Raw genomic sequence first — 25,544 nt, forward strand, 5'->3', positions numbered from 1 at the left:
TTTAGAATTTAGATAAAGGCGCACTTCACATTAATTTAGCTTAAAATCAACTTGTCTAGAAAGAACTATGCACCAAAAAAGTATATCACCTAATCATTGCCTTTACATTAAATATTTAAAATCATTTTTTTAAACAAGTGATAAAAAAAAATACCTATTAGAGGTCAGAAACCAAATATATCTTTAAAGATCGAAGAAGCAGTCGTAATCTTCTTAAACCGTACCATTTATCTTGAATCAGGTTCTAGAATAGATCTTTTTCCCCCACCTGATACAGTTTAAAATGTCGATTAATGAATGAGTGAGAAAAAGTGTTGAAAGTAATAATAAATTGATCGATTTTTGTAGGTTCTTTAATGCCTCTATTATAAAGGGTTCCTATGTATGATTTCATAGCGATTTTATGAAATATCACATATTGGGTTCTGAAGGACTTCTTTATGTCTATTTATAATAACCGACCGTTTCTTTAATCACTTTATAAAAGGATTCCTATCTCTGGAAGAGTTGATAGGTGGAAAGAGTTTTTGATGTGGACTATTCAAGAGGCTAATGTTTTAATGGGTTCCAATCAATGATTCTATAAGGATCTTATGGAAAATCGCCTTGGGTTCCGGTGTTTTGTCTATGGAAGTTCGATTTATGCTATTATATATTTGTAGGGACCCTAGGAAGGGGTTTTCCATAAACGACTTAGTAAAGGCCATACGAAGGGTTCCTATCTTTATCTATTGGAAACCTCTGGAAGAGCAACTGCAAGAGTTGATTAGTAAATACTGCTGATAATCAATTACTGATGAAATGGGATTTTGATGATAATCTGTACAGTCGACTCTATAAGATCTTTAAGGATTCTCTTGAAATATTTTGATCTATGATTCTATAGGGACATTACAGAAGATCACTTTGGATTCCAAAAGAGTTTGTCTACTGAGAGTTTGGTTTAGACTACTATATTTAGTTATCCTATAAATGGGTATTCTTTAATGGCTCTACAAAGTATTCATGAAGAGGGTTCCTATTTTTTTCAGTTGGGACCTCTGGATTTATAAATACTGTGGACATTAAATTACGATTTTGATGAAAAGAGTTTTTGATCTACAGGTTCTTTAATGATTTTCTAAAAATATTTCGATCCATGATTCCATAAGGATCTTACAGAATATAGGTATATCGGGTTTCCTTGGATTTTCAGACTACCAAAAGATACTGATTTTGACCATCTTTTATTTATGGTGACTCGATTAAGGGATTATCCATAATGTCTCGATAAAAGCTGTACGAAGAGGTTCCAACCTATAATTCTACAGGAATCTCTAAAAAAATTCCTCAAGCTCTGAAGTTGCTTCAGATTATTGAAGACTCTGTAGTGACTCTATAGAGGGGCTGTATGAATGATTCTTTAAAAGAGTTCTGATCTATGATTCTATAGAGTCTTTATCCTAGGGCACCTTGGTTGCCAGACTGTGATGGGTTCAAACCCATTGAGAAACCAGCTCTTATATGATTGCTGTATATGAGATTTAAAATAATAATAATAATAAACATATTTTCAATTAATTTCATTCCGAGTTCATTAATATTTTTTTAACAAGAGTATATTAAATAGGCTGGGATAGCCTGGTTGGTAGGGTGCTGGGCCCATGTCCAAGAGGTCGTGGGTTCGATCCCCGCTGACCGAAGACTCCCAGTGTAGTAAATAGTGACTGATGAGCGTTAAATCTGTCTGGGGTCACAAAGTACTCCAAGTTCCCATAATAAATCAATACCTCTGGGAGTACTGATTCAGGAGTTTCCTTGTTTGCTGGATTGGATTCAAAATTACAAGGCTGTGGAGTTGAACATAGGTCGTCGTAAGCCCAACATTGGGTCGACTGTTTAACGACTGTTGTAAAATAAAAGAATATATTAAAACACATTTTTTTTAAAAATTGCGTTCGAATCAATTCTGCTCCAAAGCTATAGCGGCTTCTTTCGAACCTCTTGACTAGTAAAATATTTTATTTTCGCAGGTCAGCAACAAATAGAAATTATGTGACTTTAAGTCGTCAGCATAACAAAATGAGTCATATAAAGAAGAGATGATTCATAAGATTAATTAATCTTCTTATTTGAAACACCGAATGTAATTTTATGTTTTTAAAACTACGAGTAAAGTCTGCCTATATTTGGGCTTTGAAAGAAGATAATAAGATGAATAACGCGAATTTCGATCATGCCGAGGATTCCACGGCAGAATGCGACTTCATTTTAAATTAATTTTATTCTTTTCTATTATAATATTTCCAACTGTGCTTCATTCAATTATATAGTGATACACGAGTTTACCGAAATAGAAAACATTGAATTATTTATTGCTCAGATAATGGCCTTAAAAACATGTTATTTAATTGTTTGAGATGGATTGACTTCGAATATTTCGTAGTTGTGCGCGAGTTGAACAAGACTATAAAGATGTTTTGTGTTGAAGTGAAATTTACAATAAAATAAAAGCTATCTATAAATAATCTTATTAGATCTAGAAAAGTGAAATATTTTAAGATAAAAAATGTGATACCTGATTTGTACATTTTTTATCTTAAAATATTGATACCTTATTTTAGTTTTAACTATCACATTTAAATTGTTTATTTATTTATTAGATTTATTAGATTTAAAAATAAACTTACATAGTATTTACTTAAAAAAAATCGTATTGTACTTTAAGTCATTAATGACTTAATTCTTTACGTCATAATGGCTTGATGTTGTTATAGGGCTAAAAAATAAACTAATAATGTGACCTGAGATTATATTTATGAAAATACACTTCATTTTAGCTTTCTATGAGAAACAACTAGTTCTTCACCTTAAAAAAAAATCAAGATAACATTTCAAAAAATTGTAACATGCGTAAGCAAAAAATTTAAAAATATTACTGAACTGTTTATTAAAAATCACGCTACTCGAACTAAAGTTAAGATGAAGTTACAAAATATTGCGAAAGGCAAGGATCAACAAAAAACTTTAAAAATATTATTGATCGACAAAAATCAAACAAAGATCTCAAAATATTGCAACGTACTATGAATAGCATAGAATTCAAAAATTCATGCTGAATTTTATTTTATTCCTGCTACTCAGACAAAAATCAAGTAAAGTTTCAAAATATTGCACAATGCGGTAAAAAGTATAAAAACTCAAAAATGCAAAAAATTTAAAAATTTATAATTGTTATTGAATTTTTTAGTCTTCAGGAGCTAGAACTCGCAAAACTCATCCTCCAAAATTTTATGAAATATTTAGTACTGAAATTGACAAGACAACTATAACATCGAATTCTTTATTGAATGCCTGCAACTTAAAGATCAAGATAAAGTTTGCAACAGATGTTTGTGACAGATAATTAAAAGTTATAAAACTATTTGATCGTTACCAAAAGAATACTTTTTTTGGTTTTGAAATCTTAGAAAATAGCTCCCATTTATGTATACATTCGCGATCATAATTTTACACAAATTTTTTACGACTTTCTGTATGTTAACAAATCTTAAGCTTTCTGAGACATTTTATTTCATTCCATAACTGTCGTTGAACAGCCGTACCAATTTTTCGGGTTTTCGAATACCAAGATTCAATTATATATTTTTGATGGAACTATCCCGTATTTGCGTGTCACGGAGAGGAAAACCCCGAAAACCTCCCACGGTTAGTCCGACGACAAGACAACTCTAACCCATGATCCGTCTGCCACTGAGGATATTTTATGTTAGTACTATGATCGGTGCGAGCCGGATGCGGAATTCGTATAGACCAGCCATCGCTGGGATTCTAACCTGGTTCACCTCATTGGGAGGCGAACGCTCTATCCCCTAAGCCATCACGACTTTTTTAGATACATTATCTATTTCAGATTTTGTAATTTGATTCTGTCATCTAATTAATCCTTATTTGAATGAAATCGTTCACAATTTAATAAATGTAATCGCCATTATGATTTTGCAGTAATTTTTACCACCACTCGTACGTCAGCTAATTTTAAGCTTAGCAAAGATATTCTTTATTCCAGACTTTATAACTTGATGCAGTCATTGAATTTATGAATAATCAGTACTCTAAGCAAGCAAACTTTTTTGGTTTTGGGGTATTTGTAAGACGTATTTCCCAATTTAATAAATGCGATCGCGATCGTAATTTTGCAATAATTTTTACTATGTCTGTTAACAAATCCTAAGCATATCAGGAATACTCTCTATTTCATACTTCATAAATTTACGCCCTCATTTAATAATTAATACTTAAATTTCATACTAAAATTAGTTTTTAGGTTTAGTGATCATAGAATTTGTAAATACAAGTGTCGGACCTCTATTTAACGAAGTCGCTAGATCTCGATATTAAGTTCGTTATATGGAAAATTCGTTAAATGGAAAATTCTTTACTGAAATACTTAAACAACACAAAGCAGGTTATGAATTCATAAACACTAGACATAGTTAAAATAGCCATTGATACACCTTTATCTTATATACTGGTATCTACTACTTATTTTATAAATCTTAACTATAAAAGAAATCTGCATGGAAAGCAAGAATAGAGTAAAACATTATCCAGTGTGAAACTATCATGCTACATACATTTTCAACTAAAAAAAGGCTAAATTTAAGTATAAAATTACAGCTGCATGTATTATAAAAGTAATTTTAAACATACCACATGCGTTCTTAAGTTTACAATTGTGGCTAATAAAATCAGTTAATTTTGTCTGACTTTTTCATTTGAGATACAAACAAAAAGGTTATTTAAAGGTTATATAAGTTAAGTGGCTTTGAAAATCAATTTAAGGTTATTTAACTCATAAAATGAGCTAACAAGTTTGAAATGTTCTGAAATATTTTGGGTATGTGGTTAAATAGAAAATTCACTCCGCTATTTGGAAAATATTTTACGATGAAATTTCCAAAATGTTCTTGGTTCCTCGAAAAAAAAAAAAAATTCGCAAAATCGAGAAATTCGCAAAATGGAAGTTCGTTAAATAGAAGTCCAATTGTAAATGCAACCGCGATCATAAACTATACATTTTAGGACCCAATTTATGTTAACAAATCTTAAGCTTACCAGGAATATTCTTTATTGCCGATATATTAATTTGAGACAGTTATTTAATCCATTAATATTCAAACTTCTTACAAAAATAAACTTTTTTAGGGTTTTGTTGATATATTCGAACGAAATAGTTAACTATTTACTAAAAGCAATCGCGATCATAACCTTGAACTAATTTTTGCGTATGTCAACAAACCATAAGTCAATCAGGGATGCCCTTTATTCCAGACTTCATGATTTATAGCTGTCATTAAAAATTCATGCTTATTATTGATGATAGACGTTAACAAATTCTTTCAACTTCAAAATATGGAGCAAGTTCGTCAGATATAGACTAAGATAAAACTGCTTGCGGCAAAATCAGAAGGTCATTAATTTATTGACGGAATAGTTGTTTACTAATAGGCGAAGAAAAAATTATCTGCGTTTGGACATTTATCCTTACGCAAGCTCTCGATGAAAAGAAAGTACACCCGCTTTACGACCACTACCCTAAAGATAATCCGAAATATAAAAACTGGTTTTCTTAAATAGAATCATAATTAATTCTTATTCTTTTGATTTTTTTAACGAGGTAGGAAAGTGTTATAGAAATCACTTTAGTTTAAAACGTTCGAATGGTACAACCAGCTACTGACTGATACAGTACGCACGGACGATTTCCGTAACGTTTCCGAAGTCCCGCACTACCGTTTCGAATTATAATGTTGTTGTTTTTATTATTATTTTTTTGAACGTTCTTTCGAAGACTAGAAAACTCGATGATAAGAATTTCTTACGGAAATAACTTTTTTTCTTCTTCCGATTTGGAATACGCTTGACTCAATCGCGAAATGGAATAACAGATGGTGGTTTCACAGCGAAAGTAAAACCTTTTCAATGTTTTGGTGACAAGCAAGGTGATACTTTAAACATTATTTAAAAAAAAAAAAATTATAAAAAATTGAATATCAGCATTTGTGTTTTTTTTAATGTAAGTGCTCTCTTCAAAAATTGTGTGATGTAAGGATTAAATTGTCTGGGAAAATAGTCTCAAGAATAGGAAATTTCCGAAAAGGTAAGTTTTTCTCTTTTTCCTTTTAATGTCTCCGAAATCTTGATTTTTGCTTTTTCTAACAAACAAATAACAATTTAAAATTATAACATACCTAATGAATTTATACTATTAAGTACAGTCTCTGGCCAAATTAGTAGACGCATTAAAGATTCTATGTATTAAAATCTTAATTATCATATAATACTATATAGTTTTATTGTTTTATACACGTCTGAAACCGGTTTGTACTTGTCTGCGTCCGTGTATTAATTAATCAACATTGTAATGCAATACGTTAAAAATTAATACAAATAGGAAGTATATGAAAAATATCCTGAATTAAAACCCATTATATGTATGCTTAAAAATAAAAGTATTGCCTATAAGCTCGTGCAAAACATGATTATTATTAAAAAGCTACAGTGCGTCTAATAATATTATAGCATACTAATGTAATACCTGATATAATAAATACTCAATATTTATATAATATATCGTCTAATTTATATTATATATCTATTAATTTAACCTATTAATACACGATTTTAAACAAGTGCAAACTGGTTTCAGTTGTGCAAAAAAAAAAAAAAAAAACTGTATAATATCACCTGATTATTGAGATTTTACATAGAATCTTAGAGTGCGTCTTGTAATTTGGCCAGGGACTAAATGCATGGTGTACAATGTGCAAAATATAAAATCAAATTTGAAATTCACGAATTTTTTAAAATTGGATATCACGGAAACCATTTTTTTTTAAAATCTATTATTTTTTTGTGTCTTGTCATTTAAAATTACGTTCTTAAAATTATGTAGTTATGTCTTACAATTCAAATTTTTTCGTCTATTTTTAATTTAAAAAATAAAAATAAATACAAAATTATTAAAAATAATTTTTTACATGGAATTGAAGTTTCGTAAATTACTTGCAGAAGTTTTTGAGAAGGTGAGTTAAACATTTTAACCTTTCCTTTTTATTACAATAGCTAATGTTTCGCAATCAAATAATAACTTAAAATAATAATGTGCTTACTAATTGTAAAACATAAGGAACAATATAGTTTCTTTTTTAAATTATAAAACAATTCTAATAAAATTGCAACATGAACAAGTTGTAACATGTTCCATGATCTTTAGCTCAGTAAAGTAATTTGAATATTGCCTGAAAGTAAGATTCGTGTCTTGTTTAGTGAGATAATCTTTTATTTAATGAGAAATTTCAGTTATCTGTTATGACAAAAAGCGATTTGAAGTAGTAACATTAATGATCAAATTTTTGAAAAAATTCTGATTTGATAATGGAATGTTAATTAAAGTTGTTTTAAGATTGTCACTTTCAGGTCATTAAACTCTACATTCCTGCACTAACAATTCAACAAATGCCACAAACCATTTCTACTCATATGGTTGTCAATGTGGTTTCCATTTTTTTATTTTTTATTTTTAAAATCAGCAGCAATATGCTTTTTTTTATTTATGCTGATTGGATTTTAGTTGAATCTTTGGAAACTGCAGCCAGTGATTTTTTTAAAGGCATTTAATTCATTTTAATTATTGTGGACATTTCTTCTGTAATGTGAACAATGGTTTCTAAAAAAATTCTGGTTAGATTATTTAAAAAAAAATTGTATACATTTTTAAATTAATATTTTCTATAATATGTTTTTTTTTAAAATTTCTTTTATTGCTTTGTGCTTAAATAACGCGAAATATTTTCTAACTAAAGAGCTATAATTTACCACAATACCATTTCTACACGCCAAATGCACAGAATACACAAAATAAAGAAATAGTATTTATACGTCAATTGTACGATGCATGTATCAAAAGTAGGAGTAAATTAAAAGTCTTTATGATTTAAATTTTTCGATGAAACAGAAATTTTATAGAATAGCATTAATATTGCATTAAGAAAATAATTAAAAAAAAGTCTTCATAATTGTTTTGTTATTGTTTCTATTGATTTTTTTTAACTGTTTTTTTATTTGAAACTTTATTGATTTTTAATGAAGTTCACAACACAGGTGCCGTATATTTTGCAGTATGTATCTAAACATATATTTTCTTAAATTATAATTTTCTGTACGCAATGGTTAAAAAAATTTAAAACTTTTCTTTCAGTCAATGAAACAATTATTTAAAAAAAAATGATAGCCAGCATTTGTGTATTCACGAAAAGTGTTTTTTTCTTATACATATTTTGTGCACCGAAGGATTAAATTGTCTAAAATTGTCTCAAAATAGAAACTTTTTGAAAAGGCCCAATTAATTTTGTGCCACGCATAAATAAAGAAAAATAAGGGGAATAAAGCACAACTTTTTTTCACGTTATCTTGCTTTTTTCTTAATATATTTTGTAACTTTATTTGTGCTTTATTCACTTCGTTTTGTTTCATTAAAAGTGTTTGATTCTTCTTTTTTTTTTACATTACTCCAGCGTCTTACTGAATTTTTTATATACATTAAATGATTCAATGCGCACAAATTCTGTAAAAAATTGTTTTGAAGAGAAACAAATAATAACTGATCTTCCTTTTGTTGAAATAATAGGCTAAAGACTCTTCCAAATGTCCCTAAAGCACACTTAAAGGCAATATTATTTTTACATCTAATTCTACGTTTTGTGGAACATCACCTATTTCTACCCATGAACAACAACATTGCTTATGGCTGCATAGTTTTTTTCTCGTTCTATTCCCAATTATAAATAGGGCGAATTGGGGATATGTAACAAAAATAGTTATCGGTAACTTTTTCAATCAGTGATACGTACTTGTTCCAATGAGTAAATACTTACATTCTTCACAACTTAATTTAAAATATTTAAATTGAAAAGAAAGTTTAAAAAATTATTTTAATTAGTGGTATTGGTATCAATGAATATGAATGCAAAAGTTTTAACAGTATAAAAAGAATCGGAACAAATGTAATTAGGTTTATTTATTGAATACAAATTTATTCATAGAAGCTTTATGTAATACTTATATTTGTTTAAAGTAGAGATTATGACCATTCAAAACATAATCAATAAAGAATTGAAAAGGTTTAAATGCATAAAATTCCTTAAAGTAAAAGACTTAGAAATATTTTTTTCAATGATTGTCTATATTAGTGGAGAAAAATGACTTAAATAAACTAGTTAAATATTGTAGATGTATTGTGTAATCGTTCATTTAAGTTTCAATGAGTGAATATATAGATATCTTGAAAATTTTACCGTACTTGTAGGTTTATTTGAATTCTCTATTCGCTTTATAGATTTCGTTTTGTGTTTTGTTCTGTTTTTTCTTTACATTTAATTTTCTGTTTTTTTACGTGATAATTATTATTTATGTGTTCTATTTTGTTTCAAATTTTTTTTGCGAGCTCCTCACACTATTGCGTTGATATATTTTGCTTTGGCTATATTGATACAATATTAGAAAACACTCCTTTTTACGAATATAATCGTGTGAGCTGATGAAAAGAGGTTATATCTTTTTCCCCCGGATTTTGATTAAGTTTTTTTATTTTTTATTTATTACTATGTTATGTTATTTTGTTTTAATAATTTTCTTTTTCTCTTTTTATTATTCTGTTATTTTCTGCATATTTTCTCTCTCTCTCTCTCTCTCTATATATATATATATATATAGATATATGTATATATATAACTAGTTTCTTAATTGATTTTCCTTCACTAATATATACATTAATTGGAAAAGATGTAACTGAAATTATTACTTATTAGTGATGACTGTAGCTCAATTTTCAATTTAATTTAATTCTTGTCGTATCTACAAACTCTTAATCAAAAATGTTTGTTTTAATGTTTTTTATTCTTCTTTTTTTACACCTTTTCTTCAGTTTTTTAAGAATTTGCAGAAAAACTTTTGCCATATAAATATCACAAAATTATTACTGACGCCATTGATACTTAATTGATTGTGATAATAGTTATTACTGGTATTATGATAATACTTACCCAATATATTAATATAGGTTTTTTACGGCCTATCTAAATTTAATTGTACCCAAATTATGTATATAAAGCAAAGGTTCACCAACATGTATATATTTCATGCTTTAAATAATTTTATATTCAATCTATTTAAGAGTATCTCCATTATCTAAGTTATATTAATATTCATTTGTATCCAATAAGCGAGCAAAGCAAGCTTTAATCACAATGAGATCTGAAAGGAACAGTTTTGGAGGTTGAAGTGTAATTGACAATAAACAAATCACATGAGCATTTCGAATTCCTATTTTTCGGTTTTATATGAAACAGTTTGGAGGCAAATAAAGACGAAAATAAAAAGATAACTTATAATGAGTAAATATTCTAAACAAATCATTATTTTATTTTATATCTAAAACTAGGAAAAAAGATGTCACATGAAAAAAGTAAAGCAGATGAAATCACATGTTTCGCTAATCTATACATTTGTATTTCGATAAAAATTTCAACACTGATAATGCACGTGAAAGTTATGAATTCATTTTACACAGTTCAGCAATTAATTTGGTATCACTTTTGATATCAGTCAAATTTCGATTATCGAAACTGAGTTTATTTTTTTTTTGTATTTAAACCCATTTTATTGATTTTACATTTAATTTTGTAACCATCGTTGAACAGCCGACCCAATTTTATGGGTTTACAGCTACTAATGATAAACTCCGTTGCCTTGTAATTTTGAATCCAATCCAGAAGACAAGGGAACTCCTGGATCGAGTATTGGGAGAAATTTTGCCTTAGATAGGGACTTTTTTGATGGAGCTAACTCGCATTTGCGTTACATGGAGAGGAAGACCACGAGAACCTCCCACGGTTTGCCTGACAGCAAGGGGAATCTAGCCCATGATCCGTCTACTACTGAGGATATTTCACGTCAGCACTGTGGTCGGTGCAAGCCGGATGCGGAATTCATATAGAGTGGGATTCGAACCCGGTTCGCCTCATTGGAAGGCGAACGCTCTAACCCCTGAGCCATCTCGGCTCCATTTTATTAATTTGTAACAAAAAAAAATTTAAAATCTGGGAATTCAATGTTTCCCCCCCCCCTTCATGTGGTTATTAAAGTCACCTATTATCTTAACCCTTTGACGCATATAGGACACCGGTGTTCCTCTTATATATATTTTTCTGACTCTCTAATTACAAGTAAAGGCATATTTTGGCATTTTTAATCATGAAAAAAAAACTGTCTAATAGTTTCTAAAAGAAATCTTTTATATTGTCCGAGTCTCGTAGTGGACTGATCGTAAGGAAACGGTTCCCAGTAGAAAAACAAGGTCAAGCATCCGTGGCGAAAAATCAATGAGCGGGTGGGTGACCACTTTGATCAGCATACGTAGGGACCCAGAGTGCGTGGTATCAGTCCTCATTAAACTGTTCGACCGTAAAATACTCTACTTCGCTCCCATGTCGTAGGGGTATTAAAGCGAGGAGCCATCCCCTCTGCAGAGGATCAAAATTGTGATTGCATGTCTTCGAATCATCCTCAGGGATTTTTTACGGACCGTCGCTGATTGCCCATCGTTCAACTATGGCGCGACGTAAATACGGTACCTACTTACGTATTTAAACTATCGCAGTTATATTTGTACGAAAATATAAAGTTCAAAAAAGGTAGTTTGAATTTTTTTCCTTTCACATTCAAAAATTTATCAATAATTGTTTTTGTAAAGTAAAAAAATTTCAATGATGAATAACTGCAACTATGTGCAAATTTGAAAAATTGTAACGGATAGTTCGCAGCACACCAGGTGGCGCTGTCCCCTCTATCCGTAAGGGAATAAACAATAACAATAGAATTTCTTTTCTAATGGTTCCCAGTGTGATGGTGTTACCCTCCATCCTCTTGTAACCTTACAAATGTTGTATAAAATTTAATGCCACGAAGTGTAAATATGATAGGTTTAATTTGTTTCATATGTTATATATAAATATGATATGTTTTAATAATAAGTGTGATGATGCTTCTTTTCATCCTCTTGTGTCCTTACAAAATTATTATTTGGAAGTGATCAGGGCTTGAAATATTTTACCTTTAACGCTGAAAAAGACAATGGAGTTTCATGCTGTATTTCATATCCAAAATTATGAAAATGCTAACTATAATATTCCTTATTTGTTTTGATCTAAATTAATAAAAGATAAAAATATGAAAATAATGAAAAAAGTACGAAAAAAATGTTTAATAAAAATTTTGTATCAAAGGAATAAGTCCTTAGACTGTCATCAGCAGTACATTTTATAATACACTCGACACCTTATGATCTCTGAAATCATTCATTTACAGCCATTACCAAAAAGTTTATATAGTCTCTTTAATGGGTTCTAATTTCTATACGAGAAAAATGTTACACTGTCAGAAGTGGGATTCGAACCCACGCCCACGCAAGTGGACTGCGACCTGAACGCAGCGCCTTAGACCACTCGGCCATCCTGACGTCGAAGACCCCATTTAAATTTCTGTCGAGAAAAAAGTATATTCAGATTAAATAAAAATACATTTTATAATACACTCGACACCTTATGATCTCTGAAATCATTCATTTACAGCCATTACCAAAAAGTTTATATAGTCTCTTTAATGGGTTCTAATTTCTATACGAGAAAAATGTTACACTGTCAGAAGTGGGATTCGAACCCACGCCCACGCAAGTGGACTGCGACCTGAACGCAGCGCCTTAGACCACTCGGCCATCCTGACGTCGAAGACCCCATTTAAATTTCTGTCGAGAAAAAAGTATATTCAGATTAAATAAAAATACATTTTATAATACACTCGACACCTTATGATCTCTGAAATCATTCATTTACAGCCATTACCAAAAAGTTTATATAGTCTCTTTAATGGGTTCTAATTTCTATACGAGAAAAATGTTACACTGTCAGAAGTGGGATTCGAACCCACGCCCACGCAAGTGGACTGCNTCCAAATGTTGTATAAAATTTAATGCCACGAAGTGTAAATATGATATGTTTAATATGTTTTATATGTTATATATAAATATGATATGTTTTAATAATAAGTGTGATGATGCTTCTTTTCATCCTCCTGTCTCCTTACAAAATTATTATTTGGAAGTAAGCAGGGCTTGAAATATTTTACCTTTAACGCTAAAAAAGACAATGGAGTTTCATGCTGTATTTCATACCCAAAATTATGAAAATGATAATTATAATATTTTTTATTTGTTTTGATCTAAATTAATAAAAGAAAAAAATATGAAAATAATGAAAAAAGTATGAAAAAAATGTTTAATAAAAATTTTGCAACAAAGGAATAAGTCCTTAGACAGTCATTAGCAGTTATTAATATTTTCGAACTGGAAAATGTATTTGACATCATCTGTATAGTTTTTTATGTCATCTCCCTGATTTTTAAAACTCACACAATGAATTGTTGTTGAATTAAAATATTTGTTTGCATTCTCTAAGTTCTTTAGTAGGTTTAGAATAGTCATCGATCTCTAACCATTCTTACGTTTGTGCTCCACCACTAATATAGACCAATTCAAACATTTCAATTTCATCAGTCGTATTTTCATTGAGGTCACTCAAAAAATTGAGATTCAATTCAAGCCTGACTTTTTAAAAGAGTTCTGTACACAACTTTGTGAAGCGGATTGAGCAACCTTTGTTATACACTGAATGGTACTCACACATTTTACAAGCTGATCACTGCTCTGCCAGCAGCTTGAAGAGACACGAGACTTACAAAACCGTTTTCTGCAACGAGCCTTAAAGATTCTGAAGACGACAAGTTCTAGATGATATAATACTGACATTGTATAGCCCATGAAAAATTCTAATTTCACCGAGTTCAATTTTGTAGAAGGTGGGTGAGCTCGCAAAACCAAAAGAATCTTCCTATTTATCCCGTGTCTTATTTTCCTTTATTTTTGACTATTTTGTTTAAATATGTGTTCCCGAATAATCAACAGATTTTTCTTACCCAGGTTGAAAATTGTTAATTTTTCTCCGATATTCTCCCTAATTGAACACTGATAGATATCATTAATCATAGAACTCATATTAAACTATATCTGTTCACGTAGTATTATTTACGGAATTCTCACTTCTTTTAGCTTTATTTACGCGTAGAAAGTTATTAAAGAAAGTAGAATTATGCTATTTATGTGTAGATTTTTGTGTCTCATAACAAATAAAAACTTTTTTTTAAAAAATAATAAATAAATAAAAAAAAATAAAAAAAAAATTAGAAAATGTTACACTGTCAGAAGTGGGATTCGAACCCTCGCCCAAGCATGTGGACTGCGACCTGAACGCAGCGCCTTAGACACTCGGCCATCCTGACGTCGAAGACCCCATTTAAATTTCTGTCGAGAAAAAAGTATATTCAGATTAAATAAAAATACATTTTACTATACACCCGACACCTTATGATCTCTGAAATCATTCATTTACAGCCATTACCAAAAAGTTTCTATAGTCTCGTTAATGGGTTCTGATTTCCATACGAGAAAAATTTTACACTGTCAGAAGTGGGATTCGAACCCACGCCCACGCAAGTGGACTGCGACCTGAACGCAGCGCCTTAGACCACTCGGCCGTCCTGACGTCGAAGCCCCCTTTAAAATTTCTGTCGGGAAAAAAGTATATTCAGATTAAATAAAAATACATTTTATAATACACTCGACACCTTATGATCTCTGAAATCATTCATTTACAGCCATTACTAAAAAGTTTATGTAGTCTCTTTAACTCGTTTCATCTGCTGCCTGGAATTCTTGCATTGTCTGTATGGTAGAATCTAAGTGAAGTTTCTTCGTCTGTTGTCTAGAACTCTGGCATTGTCTATAGTGACGAGGTTAAACTATTGAAATAACCGATGGTATAAGGTTTTAGCGTGGATGTCAATTCGTTCGAAGTTGCCAAGGAAAATAAAAATGGCGCAGTTTAAGTGACTCACACTTGAAGCAAAGCTATAATTTTAATATATATATATAGTATTTTACAGTGAAGAATTATCTGGGCTTCAGAACGGACAAATAGCTAAAATATTTTAAAAGCTATTAAATGTTTTTAAAAATCGCTAATTTTTTTTAGACATTTTTCCATTTGGAAGAAAATTATTCAAATCAATGCCTTTTTCTCCTTTTTTGTGAATTTTCATGAGCCCAGATAATACTGCATTGGAGTAAGTTTGTAAATATTAAAAAATTAGACCACAAACGCTTTTCATTTTCTTCAAAAGTGTGGCTTATCCCATATAGACACTATTGCGTCATTTTCAAACTAAACATAGAGGGTGCTGGCTAAAGATAGGCTAAACAGGACCTAACAGTCATAAGTAACTGTTGTAAACTCACAGCAGTTATGAAAATAGCATATTGTTAGAAAAAACTACAGAACCGAGAGAAATAGAAAAATCTTTCTCCTTTGAAATGCGGTTCTTCTTGTCTCCATAGAAGCAGACAGTGAGAAAAGTCCTCAGGTTAGAAAGGGTACACAGTACCCAGTACCCAGTACCCAGTACCTACTGACAGAAGTCAAAACGTGTTATAAATGTTGACCACACACACTTACTTGAAATAGTTCAACCTCGTAAACTATTGTCTCCGATAGTGCTCGAGACAACCAGCGAGTGGAGTTCTTGCAACAGTATGCAACAGTGAGGCGTATATTTTTTTCCATACATAACTTTAAAAAACTTACTTTATAAATGAATGAAAAAAATTTAAAATATTTATAATTAATTCAGTGTTTTTTCAATCAAAATTTCTTCTTAATTTTCAAAATTTCGTCTCTGAAAAAGAAAATATGTTTTTTTACGCGTCCTTTGAAGTACTTGTTATTGAGCCAAGACCATGCAAAAATAAGATTTTGTCCAGGTATGCATAAATAATTCTGTTTACTCACATGCTGAGAGTGAATCAAAGTCTGTTAGATGCATTCATAATCTCAGTCATAATCTTGAATGCAATCAGACGCTAACCATTTCTCAATCTTGATTTATTGAATACTCTTTTTCTTTTATCTTATCGGGAAAAAGTGAGTTATTCTTTTAGCATAAAAGGATCGATTCTTGTAAGTCTGTTTATTTTTATTTACGTATTTCTTTCAACAATTTTGAACTCTAATATTGAACACTTTATTGATCAATAACGTGATTTGTTAGCGGATTTTTAGGATGATTTAAAATGAAAGATTTTATGAATATTTGCTTTTAAGTATTTTGATATCTTTATGTTGCTCCATTTTATTTAGTATTTCCAGTTATTTAAAGCTAATTGCATGAATAAATTCTTAAAATCTCTTTCAACTCTTATATGCAATGCTTTCTCATTAATAATGCAATTCGGCAGTTGATTTTGAAATATAATTTAAAGATTTTGTGAACATATATTTTTAACTATCACGATGATATAATTATTTTATACTGCCTTTATTTTATTTAAAATGAATCGTAATTTATTATATATTAACTAATTCTATCTGTGAAAAATTTGAATAGTTCTTAATTCTAATAATTAACTCCTTCCAGTAACTCTACCTGACTGCAGCTATTTAAGATGATCTGAATCTCATGAATACTTATTTTTAACCAGCTTGATATTTCCACGACAACATATTTTTAATTCTATTATTTAGTATAATTGGTACCTGATAATAATTTAACATGTGGTGTTTTTCTTTTAGCATACTATTAAGTAAGCTTAAAGAAATGCACCCGAAGATCTTAATCGCGTAGAGGAGGATAGCTCACTTACGAAACAGCATATTTTTGTTCAAACTATATTAAATGATAATTTTATGCATATTGAACAAAAACATGTTATTTAGTAAGCCTTGCTTTAAGCATGTTATTTAATAAGTTTAAAAATATGCACCCGAACATCTTAATTGTGTAAGGTAATAGCTCACTTACGAAACAGCATGTTTATGCTTAATCTATATTAAATGATAATTTTCCACTAATATTTTATATTAATTTCCAACTATATTTAATAATTCATGCTAATTCCCTATCATAAACATTTAATTCCTAATTTCCCACTAACACAAATATATAATGCTTATTCCCAATTATCTCTAATACTTGATGGTAAATCCTTAAAATCTCTAATGTTTAATGCAAATTCTCAACTTTATTTGATGGTAATTTCCTACTATCACTAAAATTTTATGGTAATGTCCTGACTTTACTAATATTTGTTTGTAATACTCATCAAAAGCTAATAGTTGATGGTAATTCCAAGCCATACATGTCCTATGAGCACATGGCTTGATGGTGAGGAATATGGAGATTGTCTATAAGTTTCGGTTTTAGACATACCGTGCTTTAATTTTACCGTTTTCATGGATTCAGGAAACTCATAAATTTTGGAAATATCAGCTAATATTTTTAACTCTTGTATATTTTATGACCATATTTCTAGTTTTACAGTATTTTTTAATTAAGAATGAATGAAAGTCATATCGATCAGGGACAAAATGCAGATGCACTTTAATAAATTTAAGTAGTAGATAAAATATAAATATGAATCTTATTGTTGTGTCAGAAACGCACCATTGTAAGCTAAGCATTTCATATTACTTCTTACAGAACAGTAAAAGTTCAAACTTGTACCCTCCTTATAGTAAGTGGCAAAAAGTGCAATGCCTTGTTTGTCAGATTTGGTTTTGCTGTACTATTTATTAGATATAGGAAGTGTTGCTACCGATGGAATTTTTTATGCTTAATAGAATGGAGCCAATGAGATGATAGGATTAATAGTTTTAGATGATACAAGGGTGTATTGAATAAAAAGTACAACTTTGTATTTGCATCTATTAATGCATCTGACATTGCTATCTGGACAAGTTAGGTATTGTTTCCTAGGCATTTTTTATGTTTAATCGAATTCAAAGAAAAATGAGTCAACAAAACGAATATTTTAGAAGTTGCAATTTTTGAATCTCACTTTGCATGAATAAGAACCCTTATAACTAATTAATTTTGCTTCATTCATGAAAACATACACGAGAAAATTTACTTTTCTTGACTATATAGCAACTAGATAGCAATGCCAGATGAATAACTAAATACATGTCAAAAGTAGTAATTTTTGTAGATAAAAACCATTGCAATTTCTGAATTATTAGTTCTATTGGCTTGTTTTTAGTCTCTTTCAATTTAGAGTAAAAAAAAAATTACATAGAAAGCAATACTTATTTCTTTAGATAGCAAAGACAAATGAGTAAAACCCTTTTTACTTTTAAAATGTTAGTCCTATCGTTTTGGGTTTCATTCGATTTAGCGGAAGAATTACATCGGGCACGCTGCACCATATAAATACTTTGTCGAATGTAAGTTTCTTCTCTATTTCCTACACCCTTACGAAAACTCAACTTTTTATCACTGATATAGGTATCTAGTAGTCTGCCGCGCAGGTTAGACGTTTTTATTTATATTTTTTTTTGGATTTTCATTTTAAACACTATATTTTTTGTACTGCATTACTTTTCTTAAATTCTAACTTTCAACGCATGTAATATCTGTTCTACATAATTTTCTTATTATCACCAGAGAACAGTGTCATTAGTTTAGTAAAAATATGATTCTTTGGTTTTTCAAATGCGTAATATTTCACGGGGAAAAGTTAAACAAATATGTAACGATTGCAAACACCGAACTTAAATAAAAGTGTTCTATCTCTTTTAAGATCGTAATCCGAATGTCTTCTTATTGATAACAAGCACCACCACTGAAATTAAGACCAGCTTCGTAGGTACCACATGGATGTGAGTGAAAAGTGCAGGAATACAACGGGAAACGAACCTGCTACTTCTAATCTACAGAAATAGACAGAAAGACAAACTTAATTATCTTCAGTTCCCTTTTGGCTATCTACAATAAGAACTTATCTTATCTTGTTATTTAATTTTATATCCGTTGTTGAATAGCTGACCCAATTTTTAGTTTACGACTACTAATGTTCAACTCTGTAGCTTTGTAATTTTAAACCTAATCCAGAAGACAAGGAAACTCCTGGATCAGTAACCCCAGAGATATTGATTTGCTATGGGAACATGAAGGACATTATGAATCGACGGATCTAACGTGCTACAGTCAACATTTACTTCACGCCGAGTCTTCGGCTGGCCTGGGAACGAGCCCACGAACTCTTGGACATGGGCCCAGTGTCCTACCAACAACCAGGTTATCCAGGCCCTCCTAGCTTGTTATTGTGATGAACCGTACTTTTTATGGGAAGCAAATGGTCATATTGTTTATGACTATCCTTAACCTAAGAGTCACATCTTTCCTAATATGCCAAAAATTACAACAGAGATCAGAAAGTTGGTCATAGTAAATTGTGCTGATGTTGAGTGTCATTCAATTAATGATGTTAAGAGAAAGCGGCGTATTAGTGTTTCTCTAGTCATTTAAAAGAAAGCAAACTGTCTGTGTGGTTGAAGAACTAATATCTCGGCATGGGACAGAAAACCGTTGTAGGTTTACAGTCACAATGCCAATGAAGGATCACAGTCCTTACAAGTGAGGATCATACAAACCTTTAATTAAAGTAGCAGCATTTTACTTTTGGTAAATAGGGCTGTATAATTGAATTCCTAGGTTTAGATCTATGCATTTACTTTTAAGCACTAAGTTTTTTCAGTGATTTAGGAGCACAATCTATGATCTTTTCAGTCACATCTCTGATCATATGTTTCAGGGTCACATCGGTCCGATATATTTTTTGATTTTGCTTTAATCGGTTTGGTCGCTAACGTCCCACTAATCATAAACTTACAGGCCGTCGCCCGATCTTCATATCACGCTTCTTCTTGTTGTTGTTGCTGTTGTAGTTCATTTACGTCGCACTAGAGCTGCACAATGGGCTATTGGCGATGGTCTGGGTAACATCTCTGAGGATGATCCGAAGACACGCCATCACAATTTTGATCCTCTGCAGAGGGGATGGCACTCCCGCTTCGGAAGCCCAACGACCTGCACGCGATTCGAGCACTTTACGGTAGCACAGTTTAACGAGGACCAATACCGAACACACTCGGTCCCTACGCAGACTGATCCAAGTGGTCATCCACCTGCACACTGACCGCCGCCAGTGATGCTTGACTTCGGTGATCTGCTGGGAACCGTGTCTTAACGATCAGTCCACTGCGGGACATCGCGCTTCTTAACAACCCAACGATGCGCGGATTTTTCTACTGTGAAACCGCTGAGGACATCCGCGTTATTAAGAGACGATCGGAGAGAGTGCAATCCGAAGACTCTAACCACCACACCGATTGGGCAGCTGATTCTACCTTAACTAAACGATTGTATGTCATATATTGATAAGCGTTGCAGATCTTCTGGAATATCAAAACACGAACCTGCGACGTTGTCTAGCATATCTGTAATGTTTAATAAAATTGGCCCTATTTCAATTAATCGTTGTTGTGTTTTTCAGTTGCATGCATTGAGGTTTTTCTGTTAAGTTAGGAGTCCCGCAGTGGACTGATTGTTAAGATACGGCTCCCAGCAGATCACCGAAGTCAAGCATCACTGGCTGAGGTCAGTGTGCGAGTGGGTGACCACTTGGATCAGTCTGCGTAGGAACCGAGGGTGAGCGGTATTGGTCCTCGTTAAATTGCTCTACCGTAAAGTGCTCGACTTCACGTGCAGGTCGTCAGGTTACCTAAGAGGGGGTGACACCCCCTCTGTAGAGGATCAAGATTGGGATGACAAGTCTTCGGATCATCCTCAGGGATGTTTCCCAGACCGTCGCCAATAGCTCATTGTGCAGCTCTAGGGCGACGTGAATGAACTACAGCAACAGCGACTGTTAAGTCAGGATATGAAATGCGATTTCAGTTTGACAGAAATAAGCAGCCGGAAACATTTTAATTAAAGTACGTAAATAAATCATGTTTGTCTAATTAATATCAATGAGAACTTTATCTAAAATACTAAACAAAATTTAGCCAATCTAAAGAATATTAAAATGCCAACTAAATCTTATGGAAATTCTGCTACGTGCAACAGGTAATTAAATATACTTTAAGTTTACTTGCAAAATGTAAATTTATTCTTTATGAATTTTTACTGTTCTTTGTAAACTCCTGAGGAATGTAAAACTCTACATTTTAAATCATTTTTTTACAATTTATTTCAGCAATTAAATGCATTTTTAAATAGCATTGGTAATAGAAATGACTAATTAATTTTTATTCAAGCATTTACTTTCCTTGTTCGCTTAAAAGACAGCGCCATACTCATAATCACAATTTTGATTTCAAATTTATGACTAGTCAGTCTTATAATGTCAGTAATGCTCTAATCATGCGTGACACGAGTCAGCTGTGTAGTGTCATATATGAGCTCACATGAATTTAGCGAATCAGTATTGTATTATAAATCACGAATAAGCTTTATAAAATCAACCAGTAGAATATGAATATTTTGTATTCACAATGCTAATCTTGAGCCAAGTATGATAATTACATAAATAGCTGAAATAAGTCTAGTAGTGTTAAATATTAATTGCACAAGCTTGGATATAAAACCAGATTAATCTAGATTCGCAGTATTGATTGTTTGTGCAAATACTTTGTTGTTACAATATGTGAAAATATTTTTACATTAGAATAAATCTTATAACTTACTAAATCATATCATAAACTTTGTTAATTAAGGATGTAATCAGAGGACTTTTATGGCAGACAACAATATGAAACGGTTTTAGACCAATTTCTTTTTGTACTATAGAAAAATTTTAAACGTAAATCTGTAAAAATATAAATGTTTAGAAAATATGCATTAAAGTCCGTAATCAGTACATATTTTTGACGTTTCATTCATGCAAATATTTGCATGAACAATCTGTTAAACAATCTGTTTAAGAATTTATTGTTAAAATTGTCGGATACTGTAAAATATTAACGATAAGATAAATAACGTACAATGCGTATTATATCTGTAACAATTTCACCAACAATAAATGAAAGTCTTTGTTACAAAAAAATTATCGGCTGTCACCAGATGGCTTTCTAATCAAGTCTCAAAAACTATGTGAAACACGCTTTTATCAGTTTATCAATTATAACTGCGTTTATCATTTTTTGGCATCTTTTTAAGAAATGGAATAAGTTAGCAGAAATCAAGTTTTGATTAATTTAACTATGAAGACTTGTTGCAATTATTGTTACAGTTATTCAGGCTGCACTGTTATTATTAATATGCTACTATTACTCTGAAATATAAAATTGCGTTTTCACAATTAAGTGAAATTTATTGCTTAGACAAAAGCTTAGTTTTATATTTCGTGTTCTACGAATCATCTAATTTTATTTTTGGTAATTTAGAGGAATGTGCTAATTTGTAAAAATAACACGTTTAATGAAAAACTGGTGAAAAACTTACTATGTGACGTTCTTGTGGATTTTGAGAATATCTAAATGCTAAACTTATTAATGATTGTGTTAAGAAAACAGGCCGATAATATGTTTCTAAAATCGTAAATTTGGTGCCACTTAACATATTCTTTAACTGAACAATTCAATTATTTGTATGTCGGGAAACAAGGGATAATTCATTGTTATAAATATTGTTGTATGCGTCGGAATTGCATCTTTTTATAAGACCAAACAACGATACATTTTCCCCCCGATATATTATGATAATATCAAATCCTCTTTTATAAAATTTAAGGAGAATATAATGAAAAGCCATATTTCCAAATTGCTCTGGAATCGATTTTAGTGAAATTCGCGCTTTTTATGTAAGCAATAAGACATTTTTATTCTGTTGCCATCCAGATACTTGGAAATATGTACCTGGAAACAATACTGAGGAACAGTTTGATGTTAAAATTTCACTTTTAATGTGGCTCTATGTTGTAATATATTTCTGCTTCATCATTATCATGTTCTCGAACTAAAGGTCGTTAGTTAGAATAAATTTTACCGATTTCTGACTTAATTTTCAAAGACCTTAAGATCAAGTTATCTTTCAAATTTTATCTTAACGAGTATGATTATAAAATTTTAAAGAGTTTTTTCTATATTATCTTAGAAATTTCGAGCAATTCATCTGATTACTTTTCTACAAAGCATCCGGGTTTCTCTATCAAATAATCCAATAATGAAAATGGCGGACAAAAGGGAAAAATATAATTGCTAAATACTTAATGCTCGACTAATCTTACCACATAAATTGTGAAATAATAGATATAGAATAAAACCATTTCAAAATGCCGCTGACAATTGTGATTGTACTTATTATTTTTATAACTTTAAGTCGTTTAAGAGGCAATTTACCTATTTGCTTAAGTTTAAAAGCATATTAACTCAGTAAAAGCGAAAAAAAGATTAAGAAATTAATGCTTATAACAGTCTTTATCTTTTGATTTAAGAGAAACTCTTTCTTTTAAGGAGAGCTTGAGCAATTTTTTACACTATCACGTCACTATTGAAACACGGGTTGGTCCCCCCTTTAAAATTGTTATAAATTAAACTTACACATTACTTTATCATCGTATATCTCTTATCAACACATTATTTAGGAGAGTTGTATCAGCTGATGATAAAAATGAAAAGATCGTGTTGCTATACTATCTTTCCCGAGGTACAGTTAGTAAAAAAACAAACGGATCACCTCGAATAACTTTTGATCTAATGATTCGATATTTACGTTCAATCTTAATGCCTCGAGGGAGTGACCTAATCAAACTCAATTAGTGCAGACGAAATTNAAATTAAACTTACACATTACTTTATCATCGTATATCTCTTATCAACATATTATTTAGGAGAGTTGTATCAGCTGATGATAAAAATGAAAAGATCGTGTTGCTATACTATCTTTCCCGAGGTACAGTTAGTAAAAAAACAAACGGATCACCTCGAATAACTTTTGATCTAATGATTCGATATTTACGTTCAATCTCAAATATACTGATTAATTAGTGCAGACGAAATTTCAAGTTACGAAATCAAACACAACACAACACTTTCTCTGAATAAACATTCATTTTTGTCCCAAAAATTCGGTTTTATGACCCCCAAAGCAATCTGGGAAATTTAGTTCCATTATTTTGGTTAGGAAAGAGGTCCAAATTTGAGATCCCTTACTGTGAATTTTTTTTTTACGCAATTATGAAATTGGTTTATCCAAAGATAATTCCATGCAAAATATAACTCTTAATAGATATTTATTTTGTCGAAAAAACTTTTAATTGTAAGGTATACTATTTTTACATCATTTTAAGGAATGCGATTTTAAATGGCAAAATACATAATTTGAGAGAAATCGGTCGAATAGTTCCTGAGAAATCAAATTTTAAAAAAGTCGTATGCTTAAAATTCAATTAATAAAATTTTTTGCGCACTGTACAAAGTTGAGTAAAAGATGCGAAGACTAACTTCTTAATTTATTATAAAAAATGTAACGAAGTAGCAAGCAAACAAAAACCCTTACAACTTACTTACGGTACTCCATAATCACAGTCCATAATAAATATTTTTGAGCTCTCAAAAATATCTCGGGTTGAGTGTTGTGCCTTGGACTTATTTTGATCTTTTTATTTTTGATGCAGAAAATAGTAATTTCAAATGTTTTTGGACCATTTGTCAGTTAATATAATTCCCTTGTACAAATTCTGTCAGTCGTTTCAGATTTTTTTCTCTCCAAAATACAACACGATGTTGTATCTTGGACCGGTGAGTGTTTTTGAATAATCTTCATTTTGAGAATTATTCTTTTAAACGTGTTAGTTGCTTGAAGTTGGTTAATCATTGAATTAAAACTTATTTTTCATGTTTTTTGCATTAGCGCATACGCTAAAACATATCAAGTTAATCATAAACGTAATACCAAAGAATATTTTAACGGGATATTTTAAATATTTATAGGTTACATGAATTTTTTGCATATTGCGGGATGATGGTAGAAAGTTTTTGTGGTTTTCTTCTTCGTGTAACGTAGTTTCATCAAAAAGTCTTCAATGAATGTGAGTTTGTTGCTCAATTAGATTTTTTGCTTTAGATCTAGGAGAAAAAATATAAAAGAAACAATGTTTATAGGTGTTTTTATAGGGTTCATAACGTTTTAACGCTTTCAAATCAATTGAAAAACTCCCAAGTTAATCCAATAAGACTAGTATTTAAGTCTTTTTTTGACTCGCATCGAAAAGGCAGTCGAAAATAAAGAAGTTAATAAAACGTTATTACTATTAAATACATTAAATTCAAATGCAAGTCGCACATTATTTACAATAATTAAATTTCATCAGAGTCGTGGTGGCTCAGGGGATAGAGCGTTTGCCTTCCAATGTGGTGAACTGGGTTCGAATTCCAGCGATGATACGAATTCCGCACCCGGCTCGCTGACACAGACGTAAAATATAGACTGATGACGTTAAATATGGTAGACTGAACATGGGTTAGAGTCCCCTTGTCTTCGGGATAGCCGTAAGA

At 30.9% G+C, this 25,544-nt stretch overlaps 1 protein-coding gene and 3 non-coding genes across 8 annotated transcripts in view; 1 reads left to right on the top strand and 3 right to left on the bottom strand.

Annotated features, from left to right (window-relative positions):
- The first annotated feature begins 5,686 nt into the window (after positions 1–5,686).
- Positions 5,687–25,544, top strand: part of LOC107454933 (prestin) — a 79,533-nt gene continuing 59,675 nt past the window's right edge. For 2 of the 5 annotated variants that reach the window (XM_016072287.3, XM_071178067.1), the window contains exon 1: positions 20,994–21,114. The gene's annotated coding sequence lies outside the window, so the exon portion shown is untranslated. Of the gene's footprint in view, positions 6,143–16,047; positions 16,167–20,993; positions 21,115–24,985; positions 25,079–25,544 lie in introns of those variants that run through there. The other 3 variants (XM_016072288.4, XM_016072289.3, XM_071178066.1) reach the window with 3 other exon arrangements.
- Positions 12,476–12,559, bottom strand: TRNAL-CAG (transfer RNA leucine (anticodon CAG)). Its single transcript has one exon. It is a non-coding gene; the product is annotated as a tRNA-Leu (tRNA).
- On the bottom strand, positions 12,739–12,822 carry TRNAL-CAG (transfer RNA leucine (anticodon CAG)). Its single transcript has one exon. It is a non-coding gene; the product is annotated as a tRNA-Leu (tRNA).
- On the bottom strand, positions 14,613–14,696 carry TRNAL-CAG (transfer RNA leucine (anticodon CAG)). The gene has a single exon. It is a non-coding gene; the product is annotated as a tRNA-Leu (tRNA).

Source organism: Parasteatoda tepidariorum, chromosome 2, assembly GCF_043381705.1.
Source record: "Parasteatoda tepidariorum isolate YZ-2023 chromosome 2, CAS_Ptep_4.0, whole genome shotgun sequence".
Lineage (NCBI taxonomy): Eukaryota > Metazoa > Arthropoda > Arachnida > Araneae > Theridiidae > Parasteatoda > Parasteatoda tepidariorum.